Below are 16,121 nucleotides of genomic sequence, written 5' to 3' on the forward strand. Positions count from 1 at the left end.
CTCATATTTTGGGAAACACGGGGTATCTCATTCACTGTGTGTTACTGACAGAACGGGGAGTACTTAAATGCTCAGATGACGTCCCGGAGAGATTCCAGCGCTCTCTGTACATTCAATACTCTTGAACAAATCGGCAAACAGAAACAAAGCAGACTTTGGGGACCTGCCAACAGCTTGTTCAGGCCTACCCAGACGCCTGTGATTGGCACATGACCAGGCTTGTATGTTCACAACTACGATGGCTCCCTGCTGTGGCCTTGTCTTTGTGCGAAGGAAAAAAGTGACTCATGCTGAAACATATTTCTGCTCCGAAAGATGCACTACAAGCTCAGAATTAGCTCTCATCCGTATTGCTTTGTTTATAACCTGTTTAGTCATATCTGTGGACGGTATCCACTGAAGTCTTATATTTTTGTAATATGTTGTGTGTTTTTTTGTTTTGTTTTTTGTTTTGGATTTTAGTTAAAAAATTTGCTTGGTAGCATTGCAGGGATACACATGCAGATGCACATTTGTGCAAGTGGTCATGTTGACTGAGGAGTTTACTGTGATGTCCAAAATAAACTGACAAGGAGACATGCCTAATCCACAAAAATAGATCTGTGTTCTGGCTGCGTAGACAAAAATAGGATTGGCTTGTCTCCATTTTTTGTATGCACTTTCTTTTTTGCTAAATCAAACACAATGCCTCATAGAACATAGGCATTTGTTAGGCAAGGAGGCATGAGTTTTTTTTTCTTTTTTTTGAAAGTCAGAACTGGAAAAACAACAAAGAAATCATGATGCAATCATGTGTGCAGTCCAGAAAACTGTCAGTGCTAGCTGGGTAAAATATGAGCCCTGCAAATATATTTTGATATTATGCGGAAGTCCTTCATTTTCCAGCACTTGATTTAAATAGTTTAATGATAAATATGTAACAATAGATAGTAATAGCAGGCTTGATAGTTTCAGCATAGCTCATTATAAACACAACAGCATTCATCACTTCAAGTGCCTGTAATGATACATATATAGAAATGTACTGTAGTATTATTAACACAAGAAAGCCTTTTGGACTTGAATCTATGTCAAAGCCATGGGAGGTTCTGCTGCAGTGGCAAGAATGCAAATGACTTTTCATCTACTTTGTGCAATGGATTTTAATTTTGTAAGAAGCATCTGATTACTCAATATTTTGTCAGACCAACTCATCATACAATTACACAATACTGTTCCAAAACATTTTCACCCTTGTGTACTGGAGTACAATTCACAGTGCATTTGTGAATCCTTTTGCTCCTGAGTGCAGTTTTTACCTTTGGACCATGCACTTTTTGTATTCAGGACTTCTGTTTTTATTTCACCAGAGGTCACCTCTTTAGCTTGCTGCGTGCTTCCGTGTCTAGGGTGCCTTGTAGAGACCTCTTTTTCATGTTTATTCTTCAGTTTTGTGTTTTGCTCCACTGCACGTATTTTTCAGTCTGGGCTGCCACGTCTTGTATCCTCAAACCTCAGCTGTGCTTTCTCTCTTCGTGAGACTGAACTTTTGTCAGTGCTCTTTCTCGTATATTACTCACAGTGGATGAAACTGCCACATGGCATTGTGTGTTTCCCGGGACCACAGAGTGCACACTCACGGTTGTTTTTGGTCTGAGTCTTAGAATGTGCTCATAATAATTAGTACAGCTGCAGTTGTTCTTGTTGGGACTTGGGTTTGTTCAGTTTCTCCAGATCGCATTGTAAAAACCCTCAGACTTGATCAAGTAAACTTCCATTTCATGAGTTTTCCGCCATTTTATGGACATTGGTCCAATGGTAAATATGAAACATGTCACAGACTTGTGGCCCTCTTTTGATCGTGTGTGGATAGGCTCATCTGTTTACAAGTTCCTGTTGTGATCTGATGCTCAATGAAATGAGCTTTATGCTACTCTCAGACTCTACAAGAATTGTGTGGTCTTCCATATGAAATTAATAATTGGATGTTCTTGCTCATAAAGTTCCTGCTCTCAAATAGAATCAATAGGGCCGATATTTAAAATTGAGCTACTTTGTGATTCTATGCACACCCCTCACCCTTTCAAAAGGACCCACAGGGATTTGCGATATGCAGAGAAGATGAGCAATGTGTCGAGTGCCTTTTGTCGAGGTTTCTCATGTTCTCTGTGAAATGCTTTCCTGCTAGTTAGAACCAGTTTATTGTTTTGGTAAAGGTAAACAGAAAAATAGATTGGCTTGGCTCTACATATTTTTAAAGAAAGTAAATGTAAGAGTGAATTCTTTGAATTCTTTTTTTAATTCTTTAAGTAAGGGATACCAATTTACACTCTGGACATGACTGCAATTATTTCTTTTGTTTCACAGAATAAAAAAAAGGCAAACAATTTTTGAATGTGGAGAAAGTTAAAAAGCAAAACGTTTTGTGCCCCAAGTTTATCTAGCATCGAAGATTCGGAATGTTAGCCTATCACTAGCAAAAATAAATCCTTATCTTGTCCTGTGAGGCACAACAAACAGAAAGCTATTCTCTGAGTTAAAATACTTTTTTAGCAATTGCTTTTAAGTCATGTTATTAATTGAATTAGTGACCGGCAGCAAAACAATATGTGTTTTTGCTAATCCTTTAGGCAGAGCTTTGTAAATGTACTCTATTCAACTCTGAGAAGCAAGGAATTGGGAAAAAAATCTCTAATTACTTTTTTTTGGGCCCATTATGCCATTCAAGGCCAAAACTTGCAGGTGTGTTCAGCATTGTTGAGACGAGCGGTTCAAAGGGAAGCAGCCAACATGTAAAGACTCTCCCCCCTCTCTCCTGATAGCCGTGGCTTACACATAAAGAGGTGGGTTGGGAGGGGGATTGTGCAGCTTTGTGTCTCCGACTTGAAGGGACAGAGAGAAGGCAGCGTCAAGCCAGACTTATATAGTCATATTTATTAGCCTCCTCTCCTTGATTTGTGTTAAAGGAATAACTGCTCAGTGCCTGGCTCTTTAATCTCCCCCCTCTGTCCCTACAAAGGCCTGCATCCCTCATCCTGTCATTAAGCTAATGGTGTGTGTCCCCTCTGCCAGGTTTTTACATGTGCCTACCCCTTCCTTACTAGGTTCCCCAGGTTCCTTTACCACCGCACACAGCAGATGGTAATGTGTGGCTGCAGCTCTCTGCGGTACCCATTTTTTTTTACTTTGGGGAGAAAAAAGGAACAAAGGCAAACAACAGAGGTCTGCATTAATTGCATTTGCCCTTCCTGAAGGCTTAGGTGAGGAGACACTGCAGAGAGGGAGCATGGCAGCTGTGTGAAAGGCTGAATCCCTCAGTGGGTGGGGTGTGAGAGAGGTTAGGGCTCAACTAAAGATCTCTCGCTGTGTGAAGGTGTCCTTCCAAACTGGCCATTTGTGTGTGAATATAATACAGTATATATTACCTTTTTTATATTGTATTGAAAAGATCTACTTATGGCTGTGTGCTTGGAGAGAGCGAAGGCTGCTGCCAGCTCTTGCGTGTGAACACAGACATACCTCTTGGCATATTACATTTGCCTGGCCATGAAATAATTCTGAAGGGGCACAGTGCCTGAGAACAGCCCTCTGGCAGTGAAAGTTGTCACGATTCCTGTCCACGTCAATATTCACCTCAGGTTATGGACACAGGCTTTTGAAGAGATCCGGCTAAGCCATGATCGAAAGCTAGCTGCAAAGGGCATATCTAATGTTAGGATGAGAGATGAAGTTTTCCCTCTCTTTTTTCACATAGCAAAGAAGTAACTCTTTTTGATGGACTTGTCAGGAGATGCATGGGATTGTACTCCCTGGGAGGATTTCGTAACATCATGCTCTCCATCTTATTCCAGCACTAGTGGTTGATTTGGGCACCTCAGCCTCAGTCTAACACATAGAGGGGTGTGTGCATGGGGAGTCCTTCCAGTGACAGTGAGCCTACTACTGCTAGACAGATTTCTGCTGCGTTGTATCACAAGCAAAAAAAGCAGAGCAGTGCACAAAGGGGTCCTCGTGCAGCATTCGTGCTACAGACACAGGTTTTTCCCAGGACTTCAAAAAACTAAAGAGTGAAAGATCCACCCTGAATGGCTGATGGAAGTCCACAGTGTGATGTAACACAACCACCGTCCACAACTCATGGCTCTGCTCTTGAAAGGGCTTTTTTCAAAAAAGGAAGAGGTTTTTTGAATCTCATTTGCTTCTTTTAGTTCAAAGGAAGCACCTCTCGTGATTTCCCTTCATTTCTGCTGTAGTGGGTGATGGAAATGGACGAGAGATGGCATAGTGCTCTGTCATATCTGACATGATGAAAGCTGGGACAGAGACCTATTAACAAAATGGGCCCTTTCAGTATCTGAATTAGCGGTGCTAGAAAATCCAGGACCTTTAGCTCTCGTAACTCTGAAATGGAACACATTGTATATTTGAGTTGTACAGCACATTACATTTTAAAACGCATTAAAAATACATCACTTTTATTTTTCTGGTTCGCAGCACATCCATGTATTTAAACAAAGGCGTTCTGAGCTAGTGTGCAGTAAATATGAAAGCCCCAAGAGACTGCTCTGGAGGGTGTCCTTTGAGATGTTAATTATTTAATTGAGCTTGAGTTGAAATGTACAGAGCCATACAAAGCGATAACTAACTGGCCCATGTGAGTCTGTCACATCTCATTTAATACAAACAAAAGGTTACCGGGAAAAGTGATAATAACCAGCCCATTTAATTAGCATTTAGCAATGACTAGCCGTAATAAAATCATGTGTGCGCTCCCAGGTGTGGCAGCTGTTCCACTGAAACAGATAGGACCAAAAGAACCCATTCAATAAGGTCAATATAGTGAAAACGACAATGACCTTTACATAGCATCTGGTCAGTGGGAGCTCTGCTTGGTGCCGGTCATTCGAATTCTTGCGTTAATATGGGTCAGCTGAAGAAACTTCAAACGGATGGCTCAGTGCTCTCTGACCCAAGAGCGGAGAGAAACGATTCACCATGAGGACAGCAGACCAATGCAGTCCATACCGAAGGTCGGCTTGGCGCATCAGATTGATCAGTCACTCACCAGAGATAAAGGAGAGAGGAGAGACCAGCCATCAAACCCAAAAGTAAACGTCAGAACGTCAGATAGGTGGAGGTGTTGAGAGGAAGCGCCGCTAGTGGTATTGGTTTTGAAGAGCACATGAGCACACAGAAAAGATAGGAAGCACCCACGCAGTGGAGTAATCCAGCCTGGCTCTGCAGCCCGTCAAGCAGCAGTGGGGTTTGGGCAGGGGGGGGGGGGGGGGGGGCTGGCTGCTGTGGAGAGCCAACAGGCTCTGGCAGAGACTGGAACAGCCGCTTCAGAAGAGAGACGGATTGCCCAAGTACACAAGTGCATGAGAAGGAGGAATGTAGGCAATGCGATGGAACGGGGGAGGGGGGCAAAAGAGGAAAAATACAGCTTCACAGAATGTAACATTAAGTTTGAACCTCTGTCTGAGCGCTGGTGCAGTTTTAATGGTGCCGCTGTTGTGCTTGAATGTTTTGTGGAGTGCAGGGAATGTAGCCAGAGAACAGAAACTGGAGTGAGGAGGCTGCTTTATCAAAGGCTCTCGTCACTGACCAATGAGCTGCCTTTTTCTGAAGGAAGATAGCTAAATAGCCGCCGTCCACTGAAACATTGCACAAGATGTGTACATAAATGTGTATGGTCTGACCATGCTGCTGTATACTGTGTGTGTGTGTGTGTGTGTGTGTGTGTGTGTGTATGATGTTTGAAGAATTGGGAGAAGGCTGAGGGGGGATGCTGAAAGATGCAGCCGTAATGAGATACAGCCTTCGTCTCACTCTGAGGCAGATTCAACACGATGAATTTTTAATCGGAATATCAAAAGATCCTCTTTAAGTGAACCTGAGGAGAAGTGTTGCCATTACAGGCGTGTTTGTCTTGGAATCGCTGCTGCTCGCAGATGTTGTTTGATAAAACAACAGCTTTCAACCAGTTCCGCTGCAGCAGTTTAAAGCCGGCCCGACTTGTGTTTGTCATTCAGTCGTGGTGGAGCCCTGGCCATGCTGAAAAGTATGCGGCCGACAATCATTTCAAAGACGCTTGAAATCATATGCAGGATCATAGCGTGAATAGATGATATTTGCTGTCCTTGTAATTCTTGCCTTGGCATATGCTTCCCCTCTAAATCACTGTGAGGCCTTACAATTCCAAATGGCAGGTGTTGTCTTAACCCAGCGAGTGAAGATGATATCAGCATGATAATGTGACAGAGAATGATGCTCAGCTGACCATGAAATGCAGCCATAAACAGTGTGAGGAAGCTGAAACAGGCTCTCAGACCCATAAAATTCCACGAGAGTCACGGAACGCCTTTATTCACATGAGCTAGCTGTGAGGAGCCGTTGAATGGTTTATGGCGAAGGAAATGGAACTAGGTTACGTGGCGAAGGAGAGGGAGGTGAGGCGTTAGTGTGGGCGGCACATAGCAGAGGCCACTGCCGCAGACTGTTCTGTTGTTATTTATTCAGAGTGGGTTTTGCCACAGTTAAAGATGGCGTACTAAGAGAAAGGGAGTGAGGGTTTCTTGAAGCGCGTCACCTTAAAGTGTCCCCCGGGTGGAACCCTTTTTCTCCCCCTCATCCTGTCTCGCCTCCAATCTCCAGACTGTTTTCCGAGACTCCTTTCAAGGCCTTTTCTCCAAGCCATCACAGCTGTTCAGGCCTTCGGTACCAATCAGTGTCCAGTCCTATAGACTCCAGCTGCCCAACAATACCCGTAATCAGTGACCACCTCCTTTCACTTCAATTCATGATCCGGCTCGGTGCTGGAAGCCGTCTATTGACTCTGACTTTTTCTGTCCGTGCCGCACAACAGTCCAGTATCTGGCCTCTGCCTTGGCGTGATTGTTCTCGATGAGGTCAGGCGAATTGTCTGGGCCCACGCGGCCTCCCTCCCCTCGCCTCAGCTGCGACGCAGAAGCAGGCCGCCAACAATTCCCTGCATTAATTGTTTGTATTGTTGTTGTTGTTTTGTTTTTTTAAAACTCGGTAATCTGCTCCCATCCCATAAAAGCCTCCTTCTCCATTGTGTAAATGCAATCCCCTCTGCGATGTATGCCGTTTAAAGGCCAGCTAGTGACACGAAGGCGGCGCCAGAAAAGCGCAATAACAAATGGATGCGTGCGCGTCATGTGTAGGGTATCATGCTCTAATCCAAAAGCAAATGCTAAAACACAACGGCGCCGGCGTGGCAGTGTTTCAAAGCGCTCCGTCTGCGCTGCCGATGGCCGACGGATCGGCTCGCGGGCACGAGGGAGCGGCTCTGTAGCGGGCCACCGTGCAGCTGCCGCACCACCGGCCGGCTTAAAAGCCCTGCCCGGCCAGAGCCCGTGCCATCATTACGCGGGATTGCGACTGTCCGTTTGCACAGCGGCGGCCGCTGGACGTGTGGCAGCGAGGGAGCCTTCTTCCCGGAGCCTCCTTCTGTTCCGAGCATGCGGAAGCATTAGCATATTTCTTGGAGCAGCACTCGCAGTCGCAGTGATGTCTGCCAGAAAAAGCCCAGGCTGTTTAATTTTGAAATAGGCGCATTGCATAATGGAAGATCACAGGATGTACTGTATGTTCCATGTATGTTTCCTTACACAACAAAAAACAACGACATTACTTGCGCATGTGCGTGACTGGGGCAGTACACCATACACTGTACCAGCCTTAACAGATGTTTCCATATGAACATGTGGAAGGTTGTCATCATAGCTTGTATTTAACCTAAATTATGTTTTTAATGTATACAAGATCAGACAAATAGGAGGGGGCAGCTAAAAGGAAACTCAATGCTGCATATTCACACCCTCAGAAACAGCTTTGTTGTTTGGACTCTGCCATTGATCTCTGACTGGCTTCTTCCAAAAGTGACTTGAGGAATTGATTCTTTTCTGAAAGCGATTTTCCACAGAAGAAAAGTCACAATAGTGTACATAACCACTTCAATGAGACATCAAAGCAGCAATGAATACTGAGGATGGCTCCACTGCATATACTCAACCCTTCCCTGAGAATGCATTGTGACTGTTCTTTGGCTATTATTGACGGATTTCTCTATTGTTTGTTGGATTTTTGTTTCTGTAAAACCCACATTGACTGCCTGCTCTCAGCTTTAGGCTGCTGTTTTTCTGCTCATGAATGTGAGCGTTGGCGCACATGCAATGACCATCCAGAAAGTGGACCAGGGCTGCACTGTTATGTGGACTGGATGAGAGGCTCTGGTATTAGCCATTATGATAGTCTGTGCAGTATCCTAATGTGACAGCACACTTAGGCCGATCTTTTCAGTCCCATGGACCAGTGGGCATCAGAGAAATCATCTGAGGCCAAGTGTCACACCCAGTATTGTACATCAGGGCATAAAAAACAGATCCCACTCGAATGAATGGACATGGGCCCAAAGCATGGGCCCTTCATTTACTGCATTTTGTACATTTTTCTGCACTTTTTTCTCTTTTTTTTTTTTTGTTTTCTGTGCGGGTGAGTAATTGCGTCTCAGTGCAGAGCTGACCGCACCCTGGCGTGAGAAGTAAATGACCATGGTGTGTGTTCTGTCCACTGTGCTCTGCTTCTTGCCTGCTTCTTTGGAGAGAAGAGATGAGAGGAGGGGGTGTGATTTGAACAGTTGCTCTCTCGGCAGAGAGCATCAGCAGATAAAAACCAGATTCAATTCGATACGTAAGCAGGCCTTATGTGTGTGTGTGTGTGTGTGTGTGTACAGTATGCGTGTGCGTGTGCGTGTGCGTGTGTGTGTGTGTGTGTGTGTATTTGCATACTGTATGCGAGGCCTCCACCACTTTTGCATGACAATGTAATGTGGCAAATTAAATCAGTTTGTGGCCAACCTGCAAAGCATTTCTTACTTTTCAGTCTCTCCCTCTCTCTCTCTCTCTCTCTCTCTGTCTCTCTCTCTCTCTTCTCATGCCCTTCTCATTGGTTGACATTGGGTTTTGTCATTTTGAGGCGGATGGGACGTGAATCAGCAAGTCAACCCTGGGCGGACAGATGCAGCACAATCCTCCGCAGCTGCGGAATGAAAAGCCAATCTGGAACATTTCCATGTCAGCCCCTGACTCCTCACACGGCTCTGGAGGCCTCTCTGGACCTGAAGGAGCCAGCCGCGGGGAAAAAGAGAGAAAAGGGAGAAAAAGAGAGAGAAAGGGGAGAAATGAATAAATAAATGTGCAAACAGGAGGGCTTTTGAAGCGGCACACCAGGCTCCGCGGAGCTGCAAGGAAAAAGCAAAGCGATGCTGTCACAGCTCCGGGGGCGACAGGGGACATGCTATGCATTCTGGGACGGTGGAGGCTGGAGTCTGCGGCCCTAATAAGCTGCTTTGCCTCGACAGCAGAATAAATGTGGTGCGTTTTCCTTTCCTTTTTTTTGTTTTTGCTCTCTTGGCCCTCGTGGTTTCCCTGGTCCTGACAGCTTGTGACCCTCCAGTGGCTAATAGCTGTCTCTTTGATCACCTGCACTGCTCAGCGCTCTCCTCTCCTCCTCTTAACCCGAGCAGCCTCCCGAGGCAGTGGCCCGCGCCGCTCCCAGGCCACCGCGTCACTTCCGATCACTCGCGCCCGCTGTTATTCTCGCCAGACTGCGGCTCCCTGTAAATATGTGACCCCCCCCCCCCCCTCCCTCCCCAGCATTCCAGCGGCCTAGTCCCTTTGGATCTTTGCTTCTCCCTCCCACTCTCCCTCTCTTTCTTTCTGTCTCTCTTTCTTTCTCTCTCTCTCTCTCTCTCTCTCTCTCTCTCTCTCTCTCTTTCACTCTCTCTTTCACTCTCACACTCTCTTTCACAATCACACCCTTGAAAGCCCCTATTGGAAGTGTCAGTGTCTCCGGCATCCATGGCGGATGTGTGTGCAGTGAGTGGGAGAAGGTTTTGATGCTGATGATGAACGGCAGCGAGTCCACCCCCCCCCCCACCTCCACACCCCCAACACTCCTTTACACCCCTCACCCCCTCCCCCCGGCGCTAGTGCCAATGCAGTGCTGTGCTGTGCTGTGCTGTGCTGCGTTGTACTGTGCTGTGCTGTGCTGTACTGTGTTGTACTGTGCTGTGCTGTGCTGTACTGTGTTGTACTGTGCTGTGCTGTGCTGTGCTGTGCTGTGCTGTGCTGTGTTGTGCTGTGCTGTGCTGTGCTGTGCTGTGCTGTGCTGTGCTGTGTTGTGTTGTGTTGTGCTGTGCTGTGCTGTGCTGTGCTGTGCTGTGCTGTGCTGTGTTGTGCTGTGCTGTGCTGTGCTGTGCTGTGCTGTGCTGTGCTGTGCTGTGCTGTGCTGTGCTGTGCTGTGCTGTGCTGTGTTGTGTTGTGTTGTGTTGTGCTGTGCTGTGCTGTGCTGTGCTGTGCTGTGTTGTGCTGTGCTGTGCTGTGCTGTGCTGTGCTGTGCTGTGTTGTGCTGTGCTGTGCTGTGTTGTGTTGTGTTGTGCTGTGCTGTGCTGTGCTGTGCTGTGCTGTGCGGAGGCTGTTAGCACTTCACGTGCGCTGCACCTCAGAGTCTCCCGTCTGAGCTGGCCTTGGAGCCCACAGCCTCAGCCATGCTGAGTGCAGCAGTGGCCTCAGATCTGCAGGAGACAACATGGAGGAGTGAGGAAGAGGGGGACGCCGCCATAGCCAGGGCCTGTGTTCTCTCTGTCCTCCTCCTGTCTCTCCATCCCTTCTTCTTACTCTGCTTACTCTCTCTTCCTTTCTCCCTCTCTGTCTTGCTTGCTCTTTCTATCCCCATTGTGCTCCAGCCTTTCAGCAAGCTATTGCCACATAATCAAGGATTCCTCAAACATGACACTCTCTAAGACACAGGAGGCAGGGGAGCAAAAAGAGACAGGGAGTGTGTGTATGTGAGAGAGAGAGAGGGAGGGAGAGAGAGAGGGGGGGGGGAGAGAGGAGTGAAAAGAAGGAGAAAGGAGAATTCTAAATGTGAGGACTTCAAGGTTAAACAACCTCCCCCTCCCATGCCTTCCTTTTATTATTCTGGGCAGTGGAAAGTGCAAAGAGATGTGAGAGAGAGGGAGAGAGAGAGAGAAAGAGAGGGAGAGAGAAAGAGAGAGAGTGAGAGAGACAGCCCCATGGAGACTGTTTTAAATTCATGCCTGTAATCAACCAAACAATACAAATCCCTCTCCAGTCCGGATCAGCCACCATCAGCGCTGCTGGCCATGAATGTAGATATGGAATTTGATCAGAGCTCCGCGGGCCCAGAAAAGCTTATTTTCGCCCCGCTTTATCGTGTCGGAGACCCGTGTTGCGATCGTTATCTTGCGGGTCTTGGTTTCCATGTTGGAGGGGATGGGAAGGGATTAGAGTGTGTTTTAATGGGATGCACGACCCCAGCGCTAGGCAGCGTGAAACCCCTAAAGGACAAGAGCTGTCAGTCAGAATAAATACATTTCAACTCAGGGATGTCAGAAACTGATACTGCCTGTTAACATCCTGCTATCTGCTAACTTTGTGATTTTTATGCACTGAGCTGAAGGGAGCTGTGGATTGTTTTTATGTTTTGTGTTTTTGGGGTGTGTATTGAGTGTGTGGAGCACTGTGTGTGCTGTTGATGATTGGGAACAGACACGGTTGTGCTCTCTCATACGCGCTGTGCTGCCTGGTGCACTATAGGTGCTGTGGAGGAGGCTGTGAAGGATGGGGACGTGGGAGCCAGCAGCACGGTTCACCCTTGATGATTTAGCAGAGAGAGAGAGAGAGGGGGGGGGGAGAGAGATGCAGGAAGGGAAGGAGGGAAAGAGAGAGTGAAAGAGGGAGGGAGGAGGAGAGAAAAATGTTTGGTAATACCACCATTTCACTCCATGCTGTTGTCTCCTGAAGCTGTATCTAGTCAGTGCAGCTCCTCATGTATTAAAGAGGAGAGAAATGGAGGGGAAAAGCCAGGCTCTCGGACTGCAGCTTCGTTAGTCGGAGAGCGAGAGAGAAGCTATTAGAAAATGTCCTCCTTAACTGTACCCTTAAGGCCTTTTGTGATGGTGCAGGCTGCCCACCCCCTCCTCTTACTTCTCCTGTTCTGCTTTCATCAGATTGTCCATGGCCGTGTGGGAGAGAGAGAGAAAGAGAGAAAAGAGAGAGAGAGAAAGAGAGAGAGGCTAGATCCAGTGCTGGTCTTGATTATCACCTATTTCATTCTGCTGGAGATGGGTGCTGAGGAAGCGTGTGAGAAGACAGCTGTCTGTCCTGTTATGACTTTGTGTTGTTACCTCTCTCTCTCTCTCTCTCTCTATCTCAGTTCCCTTCCCTCCTCTCATCTTCGCCTCCCTCCCTCGCTCCCTTTGTCCCTCCCTCCTCTCCATTCTCACGGCTCCTCCTCTGTTTCTTCCTCTGCCATGCTTGTCCTGTCCTCTTCTCATCCCTTTCTTTCATCACCCCCTCATCTTCTTTATTCGTTCCCCTCTCACTGTCTCTCTTGACTGGGCTTATGCAGCCATCACCCGCGCTCTCTCTCTCTCTCTCTCTCTTCTCTCTCTCTCTCTCCCCAGCTATATTTGGCTGTCCAGTCACTGTCAGTCCCCCACCCTGGTGGCCTGAAGCTGGGCTGAGGGGGGCATTCCTTATCCATCAGAGAGCATGCTCAAGCCCCGCGGCGCTGATTGTGGATTAGTCGCTCGCAAAGGGACTTTGTCAACAGCCTCCTGGAAATCCAATTACAGAATATCATAAGCCTAACATGTTTCATACCCTACTTTCTCCTCGCGCAAGAACTCGGGGAAACGGAAACCCACTCGGGCAGACATTACATTTTTTACACACACATATACAGTATGCACACTCACACACACACACACACACTCTCTTACTCTCTATCTATCTCTCAGATCTGACAGACACACACACAGAAGCACTCACACACACACACACACACACACACACACACACACACACACAGAAGTTATGTAAAGATCGGGCTGAGGAGATGTTGGGTCATTCGTGGCATTTCTTGGGTCTAGTATGTGCATTCTCCTGTGGTCGTACAACCAACGCTGGTCACAATGGAGTGCAGATTGGAGGCAGATTTCTCTGTGTGCGTTGTTTGCTCAACAATTGGATTATCTGTTGTATCTGCGTTGAGGCAAATGTGTCTGTCTTTTTATGACAGTGACCATAGTGGTCAATTAGCTCCATTGCCTTTCTCCTACCGTCACCGTGTTGCGGAACAGTAGAGCACCTATCGTGTTGTATAAGGCATCGTCTCACATATAACATTACATGTAATTCATTTGGAGCAAATACTCTGCTTTTGTTATGTAGCACGGGAACAGTGCACGTTTTCTTGGGCTCTTGGAAGAAAATCTGCATCCAGTGACATTTGAAGATAATGACTTGATTCCTGGCAGGCTCTTTGAGCATCTGTATCTGGGCTCTTTTTCCCCATCCTCTACTCTCCAACACTGAGGCATTTAGAGGTCTCCGAGTGGTAATTGTTTCTGTAATCATGGCAACCATCTCCCCAATCACCAAATCTTAAGTAGTCTCCTCTAAAGCCAGCCACCCAATAAGACAATGTTCGTGTGTGTGTGCGTGCGTGCGTGCGTGTGTGTGTGTGTGTGTGTGTGTGTGTGCGTGTGTACGGACAGCTTTACACAAGTCAATAAGCAAAATGAGACGCGATAAACGGAGCTTCGAATAACCTCTGTAATGGAACCATCACCCTTCTCTCTTCTGGGTCCGCCATGAAGCCACACAACTGCATTGCCATCGAAGCACCTTTTTCTCCTCTCTCTCTCTCTCTCTCTTTATCTCACTCTCTCTCTCTGTCTGTCTCTCAGAGAGCCACACTGTATCGACTGTGGCGGGCAGCCTGCCAAAGCAGTCAGGTAAGAAATCTCCCTCTGCAGCGCGCGCGGGCAGAGAGCTGTTAGGAGCCTGATGGGCAGTTGGCCGGCTACTCGGCAGAGTAAGTGCCAGTGTCATGAGCGTGGCGTGTCAGGCAGGCCCGGAGCCTGGCGAGGGCGGGCAGTGGGCAGCAGGGGGAGGCGGGCAGGCTTTGTGTGGCCGGCCCCCGGGTGAAGAGGCAGGTGGGCAGGAAGGCGGGCGGCGCCCCCGGTGGTACGGGATGGGACACCACGCTTCTAGTGCCCAGGCTGTCAGAGCCTCTGGGCTGGACATTGAGAAGTGAGATTAGCCACAGGAGGGTGGGGCACAGAGCCCGAGGGGAAGGCTGCTTTTTTAGCCATCCATCCCACACTCACACAAACAAACACACACACACAGATATATACACACTCACACACACAAACACACACACACACACAGATATATACACACTCACACACACAAACACACACACACACACAGATATATACACACTCACACACACAAACACACACACACACACAGATATATACACACTCACACACACAAACACACACACACACACAGATATATACACACTCACACACACAAACACTCACACACACAGATAAATAAACACTCACACACACAAACACACACACACACAGATATATACACACTCACACACACAAACACACACACACACACGCACACACACACAGATATATATACACACTCACACACACAAACACACACACACAGATACACACTCACACACACAAACACACACACAGATGTATACACACTTTTACACATACACACACACACATACACACTCACACACATTCACACACACACAGATATATACACACTCACACACATACACACACATACATACACACACACACACACACACAGATATACAGTATACACACTCACACACACACAGATACACAGAAGAAGCTACTGAAGGGATAGCACAATGAGAGCCAACTGTATCAAGTGGCTTAGCCTTTCTGTTTGGTGTCTAGGTCTATTCCTGTCATCGGTGTGAGTCAAGTGCTAACTTTGATCCAGAATGAGCCAGTGTCAAATAACATTAGGTAATACATTATATAACATCAAATTAAATCATTAACCAGCTATATGTTTCAATATATAAGTGTATTCTAATAATATTGCTTGTAATGGACACAGACCAAACACCGGCATATTTCAGTGGGTCAGTTGAGTGTACAGTGTACTGCCAAGGAACTGTGTAGAGTGTTGTTTTCAGGGCTGGCCTTTGAGCACATCGTCTGAAGCACCTCATCTCACAATGAGAAGAGCTGATCCAACCCCCCCCCCCCCCTCTCTCCCAGCCCAGCAAGCACTTATGAGCTATCTGGCAGTGACAGTGTTCTCAGTGTTTAGGAGGAGGACAAAGCTTATGTGGAGCGATGAGGGGAGGAGTGTGTGTGTGTGTGTGAGGGGGGCGAGGAGTGGGATAATGGAGGGGGACATGGAGAGGGAGTGGGAGGAGAGCAAGACAGAGAGAGAGAGAGAGAGAGAGGGAACGAGAGGGCGGAGGAGGAATTACGAACGACCAATGCACACACTCCATGATTGCCACTGACATTCACAGCAATCGCTTCCTATCCCAGGGCTGTGTGTGACTCTCCGTCGGGGCTTTGGGGGGACAGGAGTGGAGTGGGGGGGGGGTGCCTCCCACGCAAATCACAACACTGATTACATTATTCAGGGTGGAAAATAAGCTTGTAGGACAGCAGCATTTAGAGAGATTCTAATCATTTCAACACCAGTGGCGAATCCAGCTCTTTAGATCACTCATGCGTTCTAAAGTGCGCCTGGCGCTCCTTCCTTCTCACGTCCCTGATTTGCCCAACGCAGCGGCAGCGGCAGCGGCGCAGTGTGTTTGTGTTTGTGGTGCTGTGGAGACCGCCGGCACTCCTAGAGGGAAGGCGAAGCGGTCGGGTCGCCCGAGCCCTCGAGGTTCCAGGCTGTTGAGCGGCGCCGAGATCCAGGACTCGCCAGTGAGGCGAGGAAAAAAAAACGAATATGTGGCTTCACCCAAATCCCCTCCTCCTCCTCCCCCTCCTCCTCTTCCCCTCCCAGTAAACACGCCTCATTGAAATGCAACGTGACGTGAGGAGCACTGAATTATGGGAGCTGATGAGGCGAGGCCCTGGGCTGCCTCTGAGTCGGGGACACAGTCTATTTCCACCTACAACATTTATTTCAATTTCGCCTAATTACTCCTAGAAAAAGGGGCAAGAAGAGGATAACACAAACGCTCAGGCACTGACACTCCGCAGT

The 16,121-nt window shown here is 47.5% G+C and overlaps 1 protein-coding gene across 2 annotated transcripts in view; it reads left to right on the forward strand.

Moving 5' to 3' along the window:
• Positions 1-16,121, forward strand: part of gria3b (glutamate receptor, ionotropic, AMPA 3b) — an 86,543-nt gene that overhangs the window by 6,380 nt on the left and 64,042 nt on the right. The window lies entirely within an intron of this gene.

This window comes from Alosa pseudoharengus, unplaced genomic scaffold (genome assembly GCF_046254945.1).
Source record: "Alosa pseudoharengus isolate Yale_2024_CS ecotype anadromous, Long Island Sound unplaced genomic scaffold, YU_APseudo_1.1 YU_APseudo_1.1_scf_19, whole genome shotgun sequence".
NCBI classification, from domain to species: Eukaryota; Metazoa; Chordata; class Actinopteri; order Clupeiformes; family Clupeidae; genus Alosa; species Alosa pseudoharengus.